Source organism: Polypterus senegalus, chromosome 1, assembly GCF_016835505.1.
Source record: "Polypterus senegalus isolate Bchr_013 chromosome 1, ASM1683550v1, whole genome shotgun sequence".
NCBI classification, from domain to species: domain Eukaryota; kingdom Metazoa; phylum Chordata; class Cladistia; order Polypteriformes; family Polypteridae; genus Polypterus; species Polypterus senegalus.
Window position 1 is genome coordinate 46,464,482 of NC_053154.1, and position 16,492 is coordinate 46,480,973.

Sequence of the window (16,492 nt, forward strand, 5' to 3'; positions counted from 1 at the left end):
ACTGGACTATTCATTGAGTTCTTAATCAAGATTTAACCTATAACCTTTATAAAATTCAAATTGTGCACAAATTTTAGGCATAATTTACCTCTGCAACTCAACTTTTGTTCTCAGTTCACTGAATTATTAAATGAAAACCGGGATAGAGATACAACTTTAGATAGAACTTTACTTATCCCTATGGGGAAATTTGCCTTTTTTCAAAAGCTATTTTAATAAATAAATACATAAATAGAAAAATAAAAAATATGACTAAAAAGCAAGAAATTAAAAAAGAAAGAAAACTTTGACTTGGCTGTCTCAGTCACAGTGAGGAATTATGCAGACGTATTGCTGTTGTTATAACCTTTCTTGACACACTTTTGCTGAATAATTTGTTGGCTGAAAATCTTCAGTGCTAGTGTTTCAGAGAGGGGATTTGCAGTATTGTTCATAAGAAAGCCAGATCAATTCTAAACTTAGAGACTGGTAACTAGTAAATGAGTTCAGAAACAAAAACAGTGAGAAATATGGAGCTTCTATAAAAGGCTGCTTCTTGCACCAGCGCCCAGAAGGAAGAGACATATTGCTGAACAATTTGAGAACTTGTGTAGAAGAATGCATTGTACATGGTGGAGCCCACTTGAAAACTTCAATTTTAAAACTGTAAGAAAATTACAATATTAGAACAATTTAGACAAGATCAGGCCATTCATCCTATCAAAGCCCACCAGTCCTTTCTACTTAATTCTTCCAGAATAACATCAAGTCAGTTTTTGAAAATCCCTAAAGTCCAACTGTCTAGCACAATACTTGGTAGATTATTCCAAGTGTCTGTGGTTCTCTGTGTAAATTAAAACTTTCTAATGTTTTTGCGAAATTTACCCTTAATAAGTTTTTAACTATATCCCTGTGTTCTTGATGAACACATTTCAAACAGTCAAACTCAAATCATGTCATTTTGCTCATAATTCATCTCCTATAGCCCTGGAATCAGCCTAGTCGCTCTTCTCTGGACCTTTTCTAGTGCTGCTATGTCACTTTTGTAGCCTGAAGACCAAAACTGCACACAGTACTCCAGATGAGGCTTCACCAGTGTGTTATAAAGGTTCAGCATAACCTCATCTGACTTGTACTCTTCACATCAGGGCACTATATAACCTAACATTTTGTTAGCCTTCTTAATGGCTTCTGAATGCTGTCTGGCAGATGATAGAGTCAAGTCCACTAAGACCCCTAAATCATTCTTATTTCAATTTTCCACCCATTGTGTAATCAAACCTGATATGTTTACTTAATACATGTAATACTTTACATTTACTTGCCTTAAATTCCATCTGCCACAAATCTGACCCAAGCCTATATGCAGTCCAAGCTTCTCTGTAAGCATTCAACGGAATCATCTGCAAACTTAACCAGCTTCTTATTTCTATCCTTATCCAAATCATTTATGTATTTTAAAAGTAGCAGCGGTCCTAACATTTACCCCTGTGGTGGACCACTCTTAACATCAGCCAGTTCTGATAAGGTTCCATGCACCATCACCCTCTGCTTCCTGTTTCTGAGCCAGTTTTGCAGTTCAGTTTATTCATTATCTGGTGTCGTTAGAGTCAACTGATTATGCTAAGTGATCATTTATACTTTTCATTTAAAAATCATCATAGTCTTGCACCACGCCCATTATGAAGTGTTTATTTCTCTAAGCTTTACTAAAGATTACATTAAGTATTTACACTGGCAGTGATATACAGTACTTTGAAAGATAATTATATTTTGTTATTTTAAATTATAATATATAATATAATAACTATGTTTTATTAACAATATGTTTGATTTACACTTTTTATCTCACAGTAAAATTCATGTGAAAAATATGTTTGAATGGAAACATAAACCTTTACTGTTTTTTATTATATAGTGTGGAACACAGCCTGGACACAGACAGGCAGACATCTTTTAAGCACCACAACACGTTTATTTACAACACTAATATTTACAAGGTGAGGCACACAACTCAGAAAACTCCCCCAAAGTCCAGGACTCACAATGCCTTTCTCTTCTCCTGACTACTCCTCCAATACTCTCCTCCCGAACTCCGTCTTGCTTTTTCTCCCGACTCCAGCCATCGAATGGAGGGAGGCGGCCCCTTTTATGTTCATCCGGACGAGCATCAGGAGCCTCCCAATAACCCTCCGCCGGCCCTCCTAGGTGTGGCGGAAGTGCTGGCTGTGCACCCAGGAAGCACTCCAGGTGTCCCTGGTCTTTTTCCCCCCAGCACCTCCGGGTGTGGTGCAAGTGGTGAGGGCCAGGGCTCTTCAGGCATCTGGGCGCCCACTGGCAGTGACCACGGGCCCCTATAGGGTTGAGCTATAGGGTCCCCAAAGCCACCAGGGCGGTTGCCCCAACATGGTCAGGAGGAGGCGTAATCCCTTCTCCAGTACCTTCTGGGCATCCCGGCTGGGTGCCACCCCAGCCACTTGCCACAATAGTCACTGTTATTTGCCTGGCTCTGCTGTCATAAAGTCAATAATCCTCTTTTTTGGGTCTCAGTATGGTACCAATGTTCATATTTTGGTTCTCAGATTAAAAAGTTTAATAACACCTGATCTGTAGAACAACTAAAAAATGAGTTAATGTGACACTAGCTCATAGGATAGATGCAAATTCCTAAAATAAAAACTGTAGAAGAGCACAAAAGCATTTCTTCTCTTATTTTATAAAATGATTCAGAACTCTGAAGGGGAGCTTTAAACACAATACAAAAGAAGAATTTAGAATTTCATCTTCCATGTCAATACATCTGTTAATTAACACTGGCCAGGCATGCTCAGCACTCTGCGTATTTCTGACTCACTTTGCCTATTATTTTATGCTTCATTTATACTTACTGTACCTGTTGTGGTCATTGCAGTTAAGTCATTGGACATTAAACAGCAAGTTACTGATTTAACCCCCTTCAGCATGTGACTCTAAAGGAGTTTCTTATTCTAGGCGTCAGTTGTAAACTTGTACAATGTTTCTGAAGTTGTAAAACACTCAAGAATGATATTGTCGGGTATATGTGTGTGTCTTACCCAGGCTGCTCTGTTCCTGTGCTGCTTATCCTTAATATCTCAGCTAGATTGGATAAGTGGCAAATAAAAGAGCCACCATTATCTGTATGGAATTAATGAATGCGTCTGATGGTTTTGAACTTTTTTTAGGTTTAGACTTTGGTATAACTATCCCATTTTGTTTTGTGGGGCTGATGACGTGACGTGCGAGAAGGTGAATGAATCTGCTTCCATGAGCCAGCTTTGTAGAGCTGTGATAAGAGAGACAAGCATGGCCAAATAAATGTTAAGGTTCAAATTTAAGAGAAGCTTGTTGCACTCAAACAGAAATGTATATACATAAGCAGTACTTTCCTGTATATGGTACTGTTATCTGACATTTTTATCCCATTTAGTTAATTTAAGCACCAATTCTCAATCACAGTCTCATGTGGCAGCAGGAGTTTGTTCCAGCCAAGTTCTGTTTTTTAAATGGATGTCTAGCCTAAAAAAGCAAGCTGTTATTTCCCTGTTTTTATGTGTTTGGATCAACATAACAGTCATAAAACTATCCATCCATTATCCAACCCACTATATCCTAACTACAGGGTCACGGGGGTCTGCTGGAGCCAATCTCAACTAACACAGGGCGCAAGGCAGGAAATAAACCCCAGGCAGGGCACGCACACACACACACCAAGCACACACTAGGGACAATTTAGGATTGCCAATTCAACTAACCAGCATGTCTTTGGACTGTGGGAGGAAACCGGAACACCCAGTGGGAACCCACGCAGGGAGGACCCGGGAAGCAAACCCGGGTTTCCTTATTGCGAGGCAGCAGCACTACCCACTGCACCACTGTACCGCCGTCATAAAACTAAATGTGGTAATTTTTTATTAAAATATAATAAGCATTTATATAAAGTACTAGCCATCCCCCACGGCTCTGCCCATGTACTAGTGAAACAGGACAGTGAGGAGGGCCCTGCCCGGCTCCCCACTCCTGACGTCACGCTTCCCACTCCCCTTGACCTGCAGCTTCTGTCTGTGATTTTTACCACGATGAGAAAAGTCGCAAAATCAACCAAAATGTTCAAGAAAATTATAGATAAAAAACAATCTAAATCTGTGAAGCAGTTCTCTCGTTTGCTAGCTAAGTGGAGGTAAGTTACTCCCCAAGACTGGCACGTGAGTGAGGATGGCCCCGCTCCCTTCCTCTTGGCCCACTGCATGTCTCTCGGATTCGCGCAAATAAATCGGTATCACAAGTGAACTATGATACATAGAGCAATGAGAGATGTCGCAAAATCAATTGGAATGTTGAAGCAAATTATAGAAAAAAAATCCGTGAAGTAGTTCTCCTGTGAAAAGTGGAGAGATATATATACAGATGTTGGATTTTATACATATTAAATTATAATATATTAAATCTAAATCTGTTAATTAGTTCCCTTGTGAAAAACAGACAGATATACAGACAGACGCTTGATATTATATTATATTATATTATCCATCAATTATAAAACCCGCTATATCCTAACTGCAAGGTCATGGGGGTCTGCTGGAGCCAATCTCAGCCAACACAGGGCAGAAGGCACGAAGCAAACCCTGGGCAGGGCGCCAGCACACCGCATTATATTATATTATATTATATTATATTATATTATATTATATTATATTATATTATATTATATTATATTAAACCTAAATCCGTTAAGTAGTTCTCTTGTGAAAAGCAGACAGACAGACAGATTTGGATTTTATACTGTATATATAGAGATGTTACTTTGGGATACATTTCTTGTTTTTTAACTTGGATTTTAAGATCTTTGGGTAGCATGATGGAGCTGCTGCCTCACAACAAAGAGACTGAGGTTTACAACCCGGATACTCCCTGCGTGAAGTTTGCATGTTCCTCCTGTGTCCATGGCAGTTTCCTCCCACATTCAAAAGACATGAAGAATTTGGGAAATGGATGGTAGGATGGATCATGACTTTCATTTTGATCTCCTGGTGTACTACTTATTTAATTCATTATTTATTAATGAGCTCATTATTAGGTCTGACTCTGAAGTAATTGCAGCCTCCCAGTGTTAAGTGTTTTTTGCTGTGGTGTCTGATTGGCTTGTTCGTAACTGCCATTATTAGCAAGCAAACAACACAGAAAAAGGTGAATTAATAAGGAAACAACAAAATAGAGTTGAGTATTTAAAGCTGTAGGAAAGATGCAAATATTGCTAAACATCTTATAAATGTAAAAATCACACAGCTGTGCTTTTCCGAATGCAGAATATGACAAGAGAAAACTAAAACTAAAATGACTTCCTGATTTTGAAACTAATTGGAATAAAAACTTGCAGCCACACGGGGCCCCTGGACTGAGTTTGAGAAGCAGTGCTTAATGGTATTGTGAAATGTATTAGCGGCAAATCTCCTGGATGTGGAGACACCTGACCAGTAGGGGCATTACAGTATTGAGTTGCATTTAGTCATCTGTACAAGTATTACAATTTTTTTAAACTGTTACTCATCCTCCTCTATTCTGTTTCTCTTCTTAGTGCCACTGCTTTGCTGCCAGGGTGCTCCCCAGCAAATGGAAAAGCAATCTCAGAAAAAGGTGCGTTGGAATCTCTGGATCTGAAGATGTTCTAGTCAGATGGCATGGCCTGCACAGACTCCACTGTAAAAAACTAAGGAGTGGGTAGGCAGCCAGCTGGCTGAGGTCCCAGGGCCATGACTTTGTTTTTGAATCTTTCTTTTATGATTTTAATCTCTACTGTTATCAAATGGCCATAGTTCATCATTTAAGTAATGGGCAGATATTGTTGTTTTCAATTTTCGTTTAATCAGTTTCTGCCTTTTCCTTTGTGTGCTTAACAAATTTGAAATTGTATGTGCACCAGTGCTGTATTTAGTAATTAGTATAATCTATACTTGTATTGAATTGAACTTGTTCTCAGTGCTCTTCACCTAAAGTCAATGAAGAACACTATAAAATAAAATAAGAGGTTGTACATGCCTTCTGTGGTGGAGCTTTAATCACAGATTGTCAAGCAAATGGCAGAATGGAAGTTTACTGCCTGATAGCCCAGAAGTAAAAACCATTTGCAATGCTATGATAGATGACGCTATTTTTTTCGCTGCGGTATGTGTGGTTTAAGCTTACATACAGCATACAATGTATTAAAGTATTTTACACATTATCTTAATGTAATAATATCAGCATCAGTAGTAGTAGTAGCAGCACTGACATGCATACAGAGTACAATGAAACTCTGTCCTGTCAACTTGCACCATATTGCCACACTGTGTAGGTGAGCTCATACCACATAGTCTTTTGTGTTGACTTCTGTAAAATCTATCTATTGTAACAAAAGACAAAGAGAAATCATAAAGGGTTTCGGGTGCCAGCAGTAATCCCCGTATAACTATTGGCGGAAAAATAATAAAAGCGAATTAACATTCGTCAGAGTAATGTCTTTCCAGACGAGTCTATTTCTAGACTGACTCAAGATGGCGGTGGTGGTCTTTATCAAGCAGAAAGAGATGGGCCCAGATGACTGGAAACCAGATTTGAGATCTGAGAAATCTGAGATCTTTGAGCTGTCAGTCTTCGGACCTGTCCTGACCTAAAGGACAGCAGTGACCCTTAATTTGGGGTGGAATTACCTTTGAATGAGCCCTGATGTTGCCTCCTATGTGCACATGTGTGACAATATCTATCTATCTATCTATCTATCTATCTATCTATCTATCTATCTATCTATCTATCTATCTATCTATCTATCTATCTATCAGTTAATTTCACAATGTGTTAAAGTGAACTATATTTGGAGAATTTATGGCAGGAGCACCCAAATGATAATACAAGGTATAAAGTCAATAGCCTTGAAACATTTTTATTGAAGCACAAATTTACAAGCCACCAGCATTCAGTTCATTGTATGCTTTGCTACATTTACATTACAACTTAAATGATTCAATACCCTCTGCCTGTGAAATATGCTCTTAAACTTTCTACCTCAGGAGATGATGATCACCTGGATATGGAGCACACTGGACATTTCTCCAGCCTTCAAAGAAAAAGGAGGTTACATTCAAGTGCAAATATCAGCTTAAAATCAACCATAGGCTTAATGTAATGATGTAATGGTGGATAAGTATTGTGCCTTGAGTAAAGAAAAAAAAAAGAATGACTAAATTGTAATAAAGCTGGTGGTCGGTTGAAATGAAAGTGATGTCCATTAAAGGGGTTGTGGAGTCCAGATCTTGAGTCACTGACTTGAAGCAGTTAGGGAAGGACGTTGGGATGGGCAGGAGTTTCCATTGGTCTGCTTTCTCCTTCCTCTCCTTCTGTTAATTTGTTTTGTCCGTTGCATAAGGTGGCTCCCAATTTCAAAATCTAATACTATTCTAATAAGACCATCTTAGGTAATGGAGGATGTCTCAAGATGAAAATGAGGTGCTAAGGTGTTGGCTGATCCAGAGTTTCAAAGTGTGACTTTGTTTTAACAGTTGAACAATAAGTGTGATTTTTATGTCACATTAATATCTCACAGAACCCTATGATTATGGCTGATTTAAAGGGAACGATCACTCTTTTTGACATTATGATATATTTTTACATTTACTAGTGCCTGTGTTGATAACCCACATTACAAACTTAAACTTTTATAAATAACATGTATGTCTGTATGCTCCCTACAGTCAGGATCAAATCATTCCTGACTGTCTATTTCAACTTCCATTTACATTTTGCAGCTGTGTGATATTTTTCTTTCACATGGCTATACATTATGCAATGAGTTGCCATTGATGTGAAGATCCTGAAGATGTTCTGTTGTTGGTACTGAATTGGTGAATAATATTATAGTGGTTGTCTTACGTAACCTCAAGTGTTGATCTCAGTTCTGTTTAAAAGGAAAGCCAGACATTTCTGTTTTGACTAGGAGATGTTCAGTCACCCTAAGGTTTAGTTCAGGGGTCCTCAGTCATGGTACTGGAGGGCCGCAGTGGCTGCAGGTTTTTATTCCAACTAGTTTCCTAATTAGAAAGCAGTCCATGCTGATAATAAAACTTGGTATTGACCTGTTTAGCTTGTTAATGCTTACATTCATCCAAGAGCAATTTTAATTGCACTGTAGAGTTTCCTTCTGTGAGAATATTATCCAAGTGCTTTGTGGACCAGAATAGATTTAAACTTAATGGTCCTTCCAATTCCCCTCTCATTCATTTCTAAACATTTGTTATCACAGATACTTCATGGTAAGCACGTTAGCTGGAGAGCTGCTGGTTTATTGGTTATCTGCATCTCATTGTTAGCTAATGTGTTATTAAGAAAACAGGCAACAATTAAAACTTAAATGCAGCTGCTAAAATCTAAAATAGGCAATTAAGGGGTCTGAATGGTAACAGGCAAGAAAACAAAAATTAAGCCCATTGCTTTAGTAGTAAATAAAAGGGTTTTAATTAAGAAATTGGTTAAAGTGAAAACCTGCAGCCATAGCAGACCTCCAGGATTGGAGTTGAGGACCTCTGATCTATAAAGTAACTAAAATTTGTATTTGATGAATGGAAGCACTAACAAGGCATAGAGTTAAACACCAACTATCATTATCAGCAAGGACTGAGTTCTAATTAGGACACTGGCTGGAATGAAAACCCGTAGCCACTGCGGCCCTCCAGGATCGTGATTGAGGACCCCTGGTCCAGTTTGTCCTTTTCTTTTCATGAAGTGGCATTTTGATTTCTGATATTGCCTTTCTCTCTTTACTCAAACAGCAGTTTGTCTTCTGATACTTCTGATCTTTGCCCACTCATATTATTTTATTTCATCTTTCGTTTGTTTATTAATGGACTAGCTGTGTAAGCCCATGCTTTAAAAAGCCTGGGGTCCTAGAAACTATTGAAATCATTAGAAAAAAAAAATGAAATGTAGAGATGTCAGGTAATTGAGAGGAACTACTCGGGGCGTCTTTCTCCTAGAAGGATTTGTTTTGCCGACGTGCTTGCCTCACTTGTGCATTAGCTGCGAGAGGAAAAGTAAAAGGGATACCATTTTGCCGATGTGCTTGTCTCGCTTGTAAGAGTTTCTCTCTTTTCTCGGCTGTTTTACTTTGGCAACAGAGTTGCTTTCTTCTTCCAACTTGTTAACTTGGGGCCGTCTTGGCGGCTCTCTGAGCTTCATGCTGTAGTAGCCTCGCACTTCCGGGCTGGACAGACAGACACACACACTTCCATGCGCAGACATTTAGTTTTCTGTTTCCTCTGAGGTGGTGCCCTTACCCCGACTCCACCTCTCACTTCCGGGCTGGACAGACACACACACTTCCACGTGTAGACGTTTATATATATATATATATATATATATATATATATATATATATATATATAGTTTGTTTCATAACAACAGAACAACAAGTGGCTCACTTGGTCAAGGGGAGTTCACTTCATCTCCAACAATTAAGGTGCTGTTTGTGGTCAGCCTCACCGTTAGAGGGCACGACGCAGAGAGGGTCGAGGCCCTTGCTTGTGCAGTTGTGCAGGAAGCAGACAAACACATTGAGTGTTCAGGGATAGACGTAACTGCTTTCAGTGTTTCCTTTCTTGTCCTGTAAGGACAGATCACACTAATGTCAATCTTCACAAAAACTTATGGCCAGAATACTGTTCATACTTCAACATCTTTGAATTTTTCTGATTGTTTAAATCTGCATATCACCCTCATCATTTAGTCAAAGTCAAAGTGAGCTTTATTGAGAGACGAAATGGCAAAGCTCAGGGTCCACAGTGTAACAACATGACATGGAAATAATAAATTAATAATAGAATTAAAATTTAAATTTAAAATTAAAACACAAACAAGACAAGACATTGTGCAAAGAAAAGACAAAGAAGTAGCAGCAATATTGAGGTGTAGTTAGCAATATGAACATTGATGAAATTTATGGTATTTGCAAACTAGATACGTAAATATAGTCAATGAATATGCAATATAATAAATAAATAATAAATAATAGATATACTGTAGATAATACAAAAATTATCAGTGCATGATAATAGTTGTTTAAGACATGTGTAAACAATGACGGGTTAGAATGTTTCACAGGAGAAGGATATCAAGAGTGTCAGTCGCTTCAGTGTTAAACTTTACCTACTGATTTTACACCAAATGAAAATGGAATTCTGGCAAGGAATGTTAGAATGTAAGTTGCAATAATGAAACTAGTAAGACATATTATTCTGTTCTCAAAATGTCAAAGGTATTCGGTGGGTGGAGGTGGCCACAAAAGAGGAACTAGATCACTGGCTTATTGCTTGCAGTTGTGATCTTTATCTTTTGGCAGATATGCATTTTAGACTTTGGCAGTTGATGGGGTGAACGCGGCTTTCCAGAAATTCAGGGTCCTGCATATCTCGTCGTTTTTCATTAATGGCACAATCAAAGCGATTGTAATAAGATATTAAGATTATTTTTACTCTGAAAGTCTGGGAAAAAAGGAGGGGGCATGCAGGTCCAGCTGTTCCAAAGTCATTTCGCAACAAAGCAGAACATGTACATATGTACACTTCTCTCAATTGCGGAGATTTGAAACAGTAAGGTCTCTTTCGCTTTAAGAACAAGAAGAAAAAAATGAGCCGACATCTCATATTACATTTTGAGTGTACATTTGGTTGGGGTCTCTGACCCTGGGACCTACAGAGTAATTGGGCAATAGAAGCCCTGACTGTCTTCAATAGGCAATATGCGGAGACAGGTCCTTTGAAGAAGTTGCATTTTTCAGGCATCCCATTGAATGCCTCCTGGGGACTGGCTATCAGGGTAAACCTAATCCTCGGCTCTCGTCAGCTCAGCAAAAACTCTCTTTGAACATAGCAACAGGCCCAAGTGCGGAGCAGTTAGGTGGTCTCAGCCTGGAAGGTAGTGGGTGCAACCTAAAACCACTGTGCTGCCTGCCTTTTTGCACTGGGGGGGGTGGGGTTTGGTTTAGGTAAAAGGGCCTGTCCTGACGTTAAAAGGAGCGCATTTGTAGTCATGTGATTTCATGATGTTTAATATTATATGCTTCTTCAAAACCAACCCAGCAGGATTAACAAATCTATCACAGGGCCCAATCATGTACGAACCCACACTAGTTTAGAGTCACCAATTAACCTATTTCTTCAAATATATGAAGCACTAACTGACCCAAATGAGTAAAGTCTGTTACAAAGTAATGCATTGTATATTACAAGCACTTAGGTAACACTGTAAGTATTGGCTAGAGTACATATCTATGCACCAACAGCTTTGTATATTCTGGTCACTACCACACAATGGAACATACCAGGTATTTGTCACCAAATATCCCACCCACCTATTCAATTTTTGATTTATTTATACATTTGGGGTCACCATCTCTGTACAGGCCCAACTCATCTGCACACTCATACTCATATGAGGCTCATTGACATTTAACCTAACAGGAACTTTTTAGGGGTGTGGGAAGAACAGCTGAGGATCTGGTGGAAAACTGAAACAGACAAGAACAAAACATTCAACTTCAGACAGCAACTGGACAACAATTACTACCCTGGAGTCCAGGATTCTACCAAAATACTCCTTTCATGGAAAATGTTATGTTTTGTATATATAAAAGTATTGTATACCATACATGGAAAAATGCAGACATCTAATCATAGCTAAACTTTTCTCCCAGATTTTTTAACAGCAGTCATTGACTGCATGCTGGCAACACAGAGCAGCCCCAAAATCCAATAAAGTAAACTTACGTTCATCACGGTTTCGAAATTGTTTTCATCAATATCTGATCTCTCTCTTTAACTGTATTGAAGTTTTTTGTTAGAGTTTTTTTCCTACAGGTAAGGGGAGCATGGAGACCAGAGTAAAAACTACATCAGGTGAGCTGGTTTACATCTTGTATTAATGACTACTAGGTTGGGAGCATGCACTGATCACAGTGTGTCATGCCACACTCACTACATGATGAACCACCCAGATTGGGACCTGAGTGTAGCCATGCAGCAGTGACACCACAATGGAACAGTGTGAGGTTTTATGTGTTGGCTGAAGTGCCAATCACGCCACCCACCCCCAAGTTTTCCCTGCAAGTAGGAGGACTTGCTTGCAGGGCTAGATGAAGGTTAACGTCACATCGAGGATGAAGCAAATGCAGGTTAAGGTTCTTCTGTATTTTAATATATTCATTTTTACCATGGAGTGGCAATGTGTTGCATGTTGTTGTGACATTCACAAAAGAATTTCAGTGTACTCTGTATGTGACGATACTACTACAGCACATTATATGGAACAGTTTTCTAGTAGTAGTACATACTTAAACATCATACTTCATATGTCATAGCAGATGTGGGCATTGGGTAAAGTCTTGCTTCACAGCACTTGTATCTGTGAGTGTATTTTCTTCAGAAAGTCCACTTTCCTTGCATACTCCACTCAATGCTCTCGAGCTTGATTTGCAGCTCTGTACTGGTTTGATATCAATCATCAATCTTATGTTAGATAGAACCATTCACAGTACGTGCCATTACAGAACAAACATGAAAGCCTGATAATATCAAATACACAAATAGATGAGTGAAATCAAAACACAAACACAGGATTCTCATATTCTGGGGAAGTGTGGAAGCAGTTGTGATAGGCTGGTATGAGCACATGCTCCCTATGCTAGACTATAGGTCTGCATGATTCTGACAGTCTTTAAAAGAAGGATGGATTTTAAATTTATCAATTAATTATACATTATAATGGGGTGGGTGAACTTACACAATGGAGATACTATAATTGGTGAGTTAATGCATGTGCAACAATCTGTCTCTTAATGTGGACAAGATGAACAAGATTTTTGTTGACTTCAGAAAGGCCCATGTTGTCCATATACCACTGCACATTCTAAGGCGTGCACCTGGCAGCTGACCTTACTTGAACAATTAACACCACATCCACAGCCTGGAAGGTGCAGTGGTGTCTCCACTTCCTTCAGCGACTGAAGAAGGCATGCATAACAACCCCCAACAATCTCAGCACTTTCTACTGGGGCACCATCAAGAGCATTCTGACCATCTGCATCACTGTCATGATTGGAATTTGCCATGTCTCTAACCGTGAGGTCCTACAATGGATAGTGCCACACAGTAGAGGGGACCTTTCTACCCTCCATGAAAGACATCCAATGTATACTACAATAACATGTGTGGATGGTATGACAACAAAAACCTCATGACGTGACTATCTTGACTTTATATGCTAAGGCCTCTCCCTATCTGGATTCAGTGTTTTAAAAATATTTATTTCTTCTACAGTGATTTGATGAATATGTCAGGGTGTGCTTTCTTTAAATTACTTGTTTTTAGACATTTGAGGAGTGCTGGTTACTGTTGCCCTTTATGTGTGCATTGGTGTTTTATTTGTTTGAGTTTCACCAAATCAAATTCCTAAAAAATATATTCGCATATTTACAGTTGTTATATGGTAACATCCATCCATCCATTCATCCAATCTTTACCAGATTAATCCAATTCAGGGTAGCGAGGAGTCAGTGCCTATCTTGGAAGAACTATGCATAGGGCCCAGTCCAAATCTGGATGAGATGCCAGTTTATTGCAGCATTATAAAAATAGTAGAGTACAAAATCTTGCAATATTTACATACACAAACACACATGTTAAGGTAAAAACACATAATTGAACATTCTTAAACCTGCATGACCCAGCTCTGGGTCATGGGGGCTGGAACCCATCATCACTAGCTGCAAAGCAGGAAGCAAATGTGACCAGAGCAGTACTCTAACACAGAGCCCACTCATCCATACACCAACGCAATGAACGAGGGCCAGTTTAGTCACTGATCGACATAACATATTATATTATTTAACAGAGATCCCAAACGAGAAATGGTCATGGCGTTCAAACGCAGGATGACAGATTAACAAGGCTGCCAGCAAATAAACAGAAACACAGACATCAACCTCATTAGTCGTATGTCAAAATCTTAAAAGTATGTTCCTATTAACAATAATAATGATGGACACAGCTAACAATGAAGGAGAGGAAAAAAAAAATAAAAGAGAACGAACCTCCAGGGGTTCACAGTTGGTTATAACAGGCAAGGACACATTTGCTAAGATCCTTTCATCAGGCATTGCAACATGTCAAACACATTTTCCAGTCCACAATTGTATAAACTGTATAACTTTATAAACCTTATCCATACTTTAATCCATATTTGGAATCTGCTGTCTCTATTACTGGATTATGGCGAGTTGGAGTCTACCTAAGTAGTACCAAATGCCAGACAGAAAGAAACCATTAACATTACACTTAATTCATTTAGAGTAGCTCTAAATTCTTATCCTGTTGCCTACAGATTGGGTTTAATCAGCAAAGACAACTGTTACAAGTTAGGGCATGGTCCAAATAGGGGTGCAGAGCCCCAGAGATGCAAAAGAAATTCAGTTTGAACTCAGTTTATTTTTGAACTGTGCTCTTTATCGAGCTCAGACCCTGAGCATTGTAACAAGTTAACAGACAAATGCAATTACAACCTTTACAAATTAATAATTAGTATACATAATGAATACTCATAACGACACAGATTTAGAGATGAGACACAGAACTGGTGAGTCATTGTCGTTTGACAGGTCAAAAAATGAGAATGTAGGGAATGGTGTGGAACATGAGGAGCCACTAGAGGGCACAACTTGATTTGGCTAAGGTCATTCTAATATTCTCAAATTTATTCTTATACAGCATATTTCCATTTACAATCTGTTATGCTTAAAATAAATTAGGTAATAGCATAATCAACACAGAAACACACAATATTTAAGAATAAAACTCAATGCAAGATAGACAAAATAAAAATACTGCATATTTATATATTTATATATAATATTTTCAGTGGGGAATTAACCTTTAACCTTTTATTTCTTCACAGATGTATGTTGTCAGAGCCCTACAAATACACACACACAGACAGACATATATATATATATATATATATATATATATATATATATATATATATATATATATATATATATATATATATATATATATATATATATATATATGCACATATATGACCTGACTACAGACTTGTATAATGTAGATGGGTCACCCAAAGGTGGACTTCACCAGATCGGACAGAGGCTTTGCAGCACTGCCCTGATCTTTAGTTGGATTTAACACAAGTGAAAATGATTGGGATCTATTTGTTCATTTGTGAGGAGCTGTAAAGTAAGCCATGAAGACACTTTTTGACTCCTTTATGTCCACTTGAGCAAGCCTTGTAGTGTAGTATATCCATTTCGGCAACACAGCACCTTTAGCATTCTGCCAGTCTCCAGAGCATCTGCACAGCTTTATGTGATATGCACAGATGGAGGAGAATTACACATTGACCCATTGTACACAAATATTCAGGATAAGTTTGGAAACAAGATCATCTCATACATGTTGAGATTCTAAAATAAGCGAGAAATCCAACAAATAAACAGATTGATATTTTTAGCAGGACAGCCAAGGTCCGACACATTGCACCTCACCTCTATTGTTTATTACTGTATTATAAATAAGGCAATATATCCACTTTAATCTTACCAGATGCATCAGCAAAACAATCCTCTCATGAGATGCCTTTATGTACAAAGCCAAATAAAACAACATTCTTTCTATTCCATAATTAGCATTTTTTCGTTGAAAGCCATAAAACAAAATAAACTCCCCAAGTGATCATGACACACCCATGAATTTAACCTGAAGCTTTCCGGAAACACATTGACCTAAAAAGAGGAAGCCCGTCCCTTATTGAGTGGCAAATTACTTAAAAAAGTGAACCTTCACATATTTTCCTTATTATTTCACCATGGTTAAAAAAAGTTGCAGAATTTACAACCTGGGGCCGAAGCATTTTATGAGAAAGAAACAAAACACACTCCCAAAATGCCACTTGCTCTGTATGCTCATCTTGTTTATTCTGTATTTTAAAAAATGATTAAAATATAGTACAATAGTTACAAAAATAAAGGTGGGTTAAATGAATCTTTGGCCATTAAAACGGAAACTGAATTCTGATTCTCAGCATGAGAGTGAAGGCGATAAGGAATTCTGACCTTTAAAAGTGGCCTTCATTACTTAGATAGGAGGAAGACCTGCAAGTCAAGGTGTGTGCTTTATACCAGGGGTGGGCAACGTCGTTCCTGGAGGGCCTCACTGGCAGCAGATTTTTTGTTCTGACCCAGTTTCTTAATAAGAAGTCAATTATTGCTGACGAAGCACTTATTGCTCGAGTGACATTTTTCTGCTTCATTTTAGTGGTTCCCCACCCTTAATGGCTTATTTTCGTCTTAAACAGCAGCATTCAATGTTTTAATTGGCTCCATATTAACAATAAGGCGTAAATGACAGAGGAGTCAGCAGTTCCCCATCTAACTTGTTTCCATTTACACTTGAGGGGATTC

The 16,492-nt window shown here is 38.4% G+C and overlaps 1 long non-coding RNA gene across 1 annotated transcript in view; it reads right to left on the bottom strand.

Annotated features, from left to right (window-relative positions):
* LOC120517836 overlaps positions 1-15,697 on the bottom strand; it is a 42,848-nt gene extending 27,151 nt beyond the window's left edge. The window contains exon 1 of the long non-coding RNA XR_005631113.1: positions 15,633-15,697. This is a non-coding gene — a long non-coding RNA (uncharacterized LOC120517836). The remainder of the gene's footprint in view (positions 1-15,632) is intronic.
* Positions 15,698-16,492: the final 795 nt, after the last annotated feature.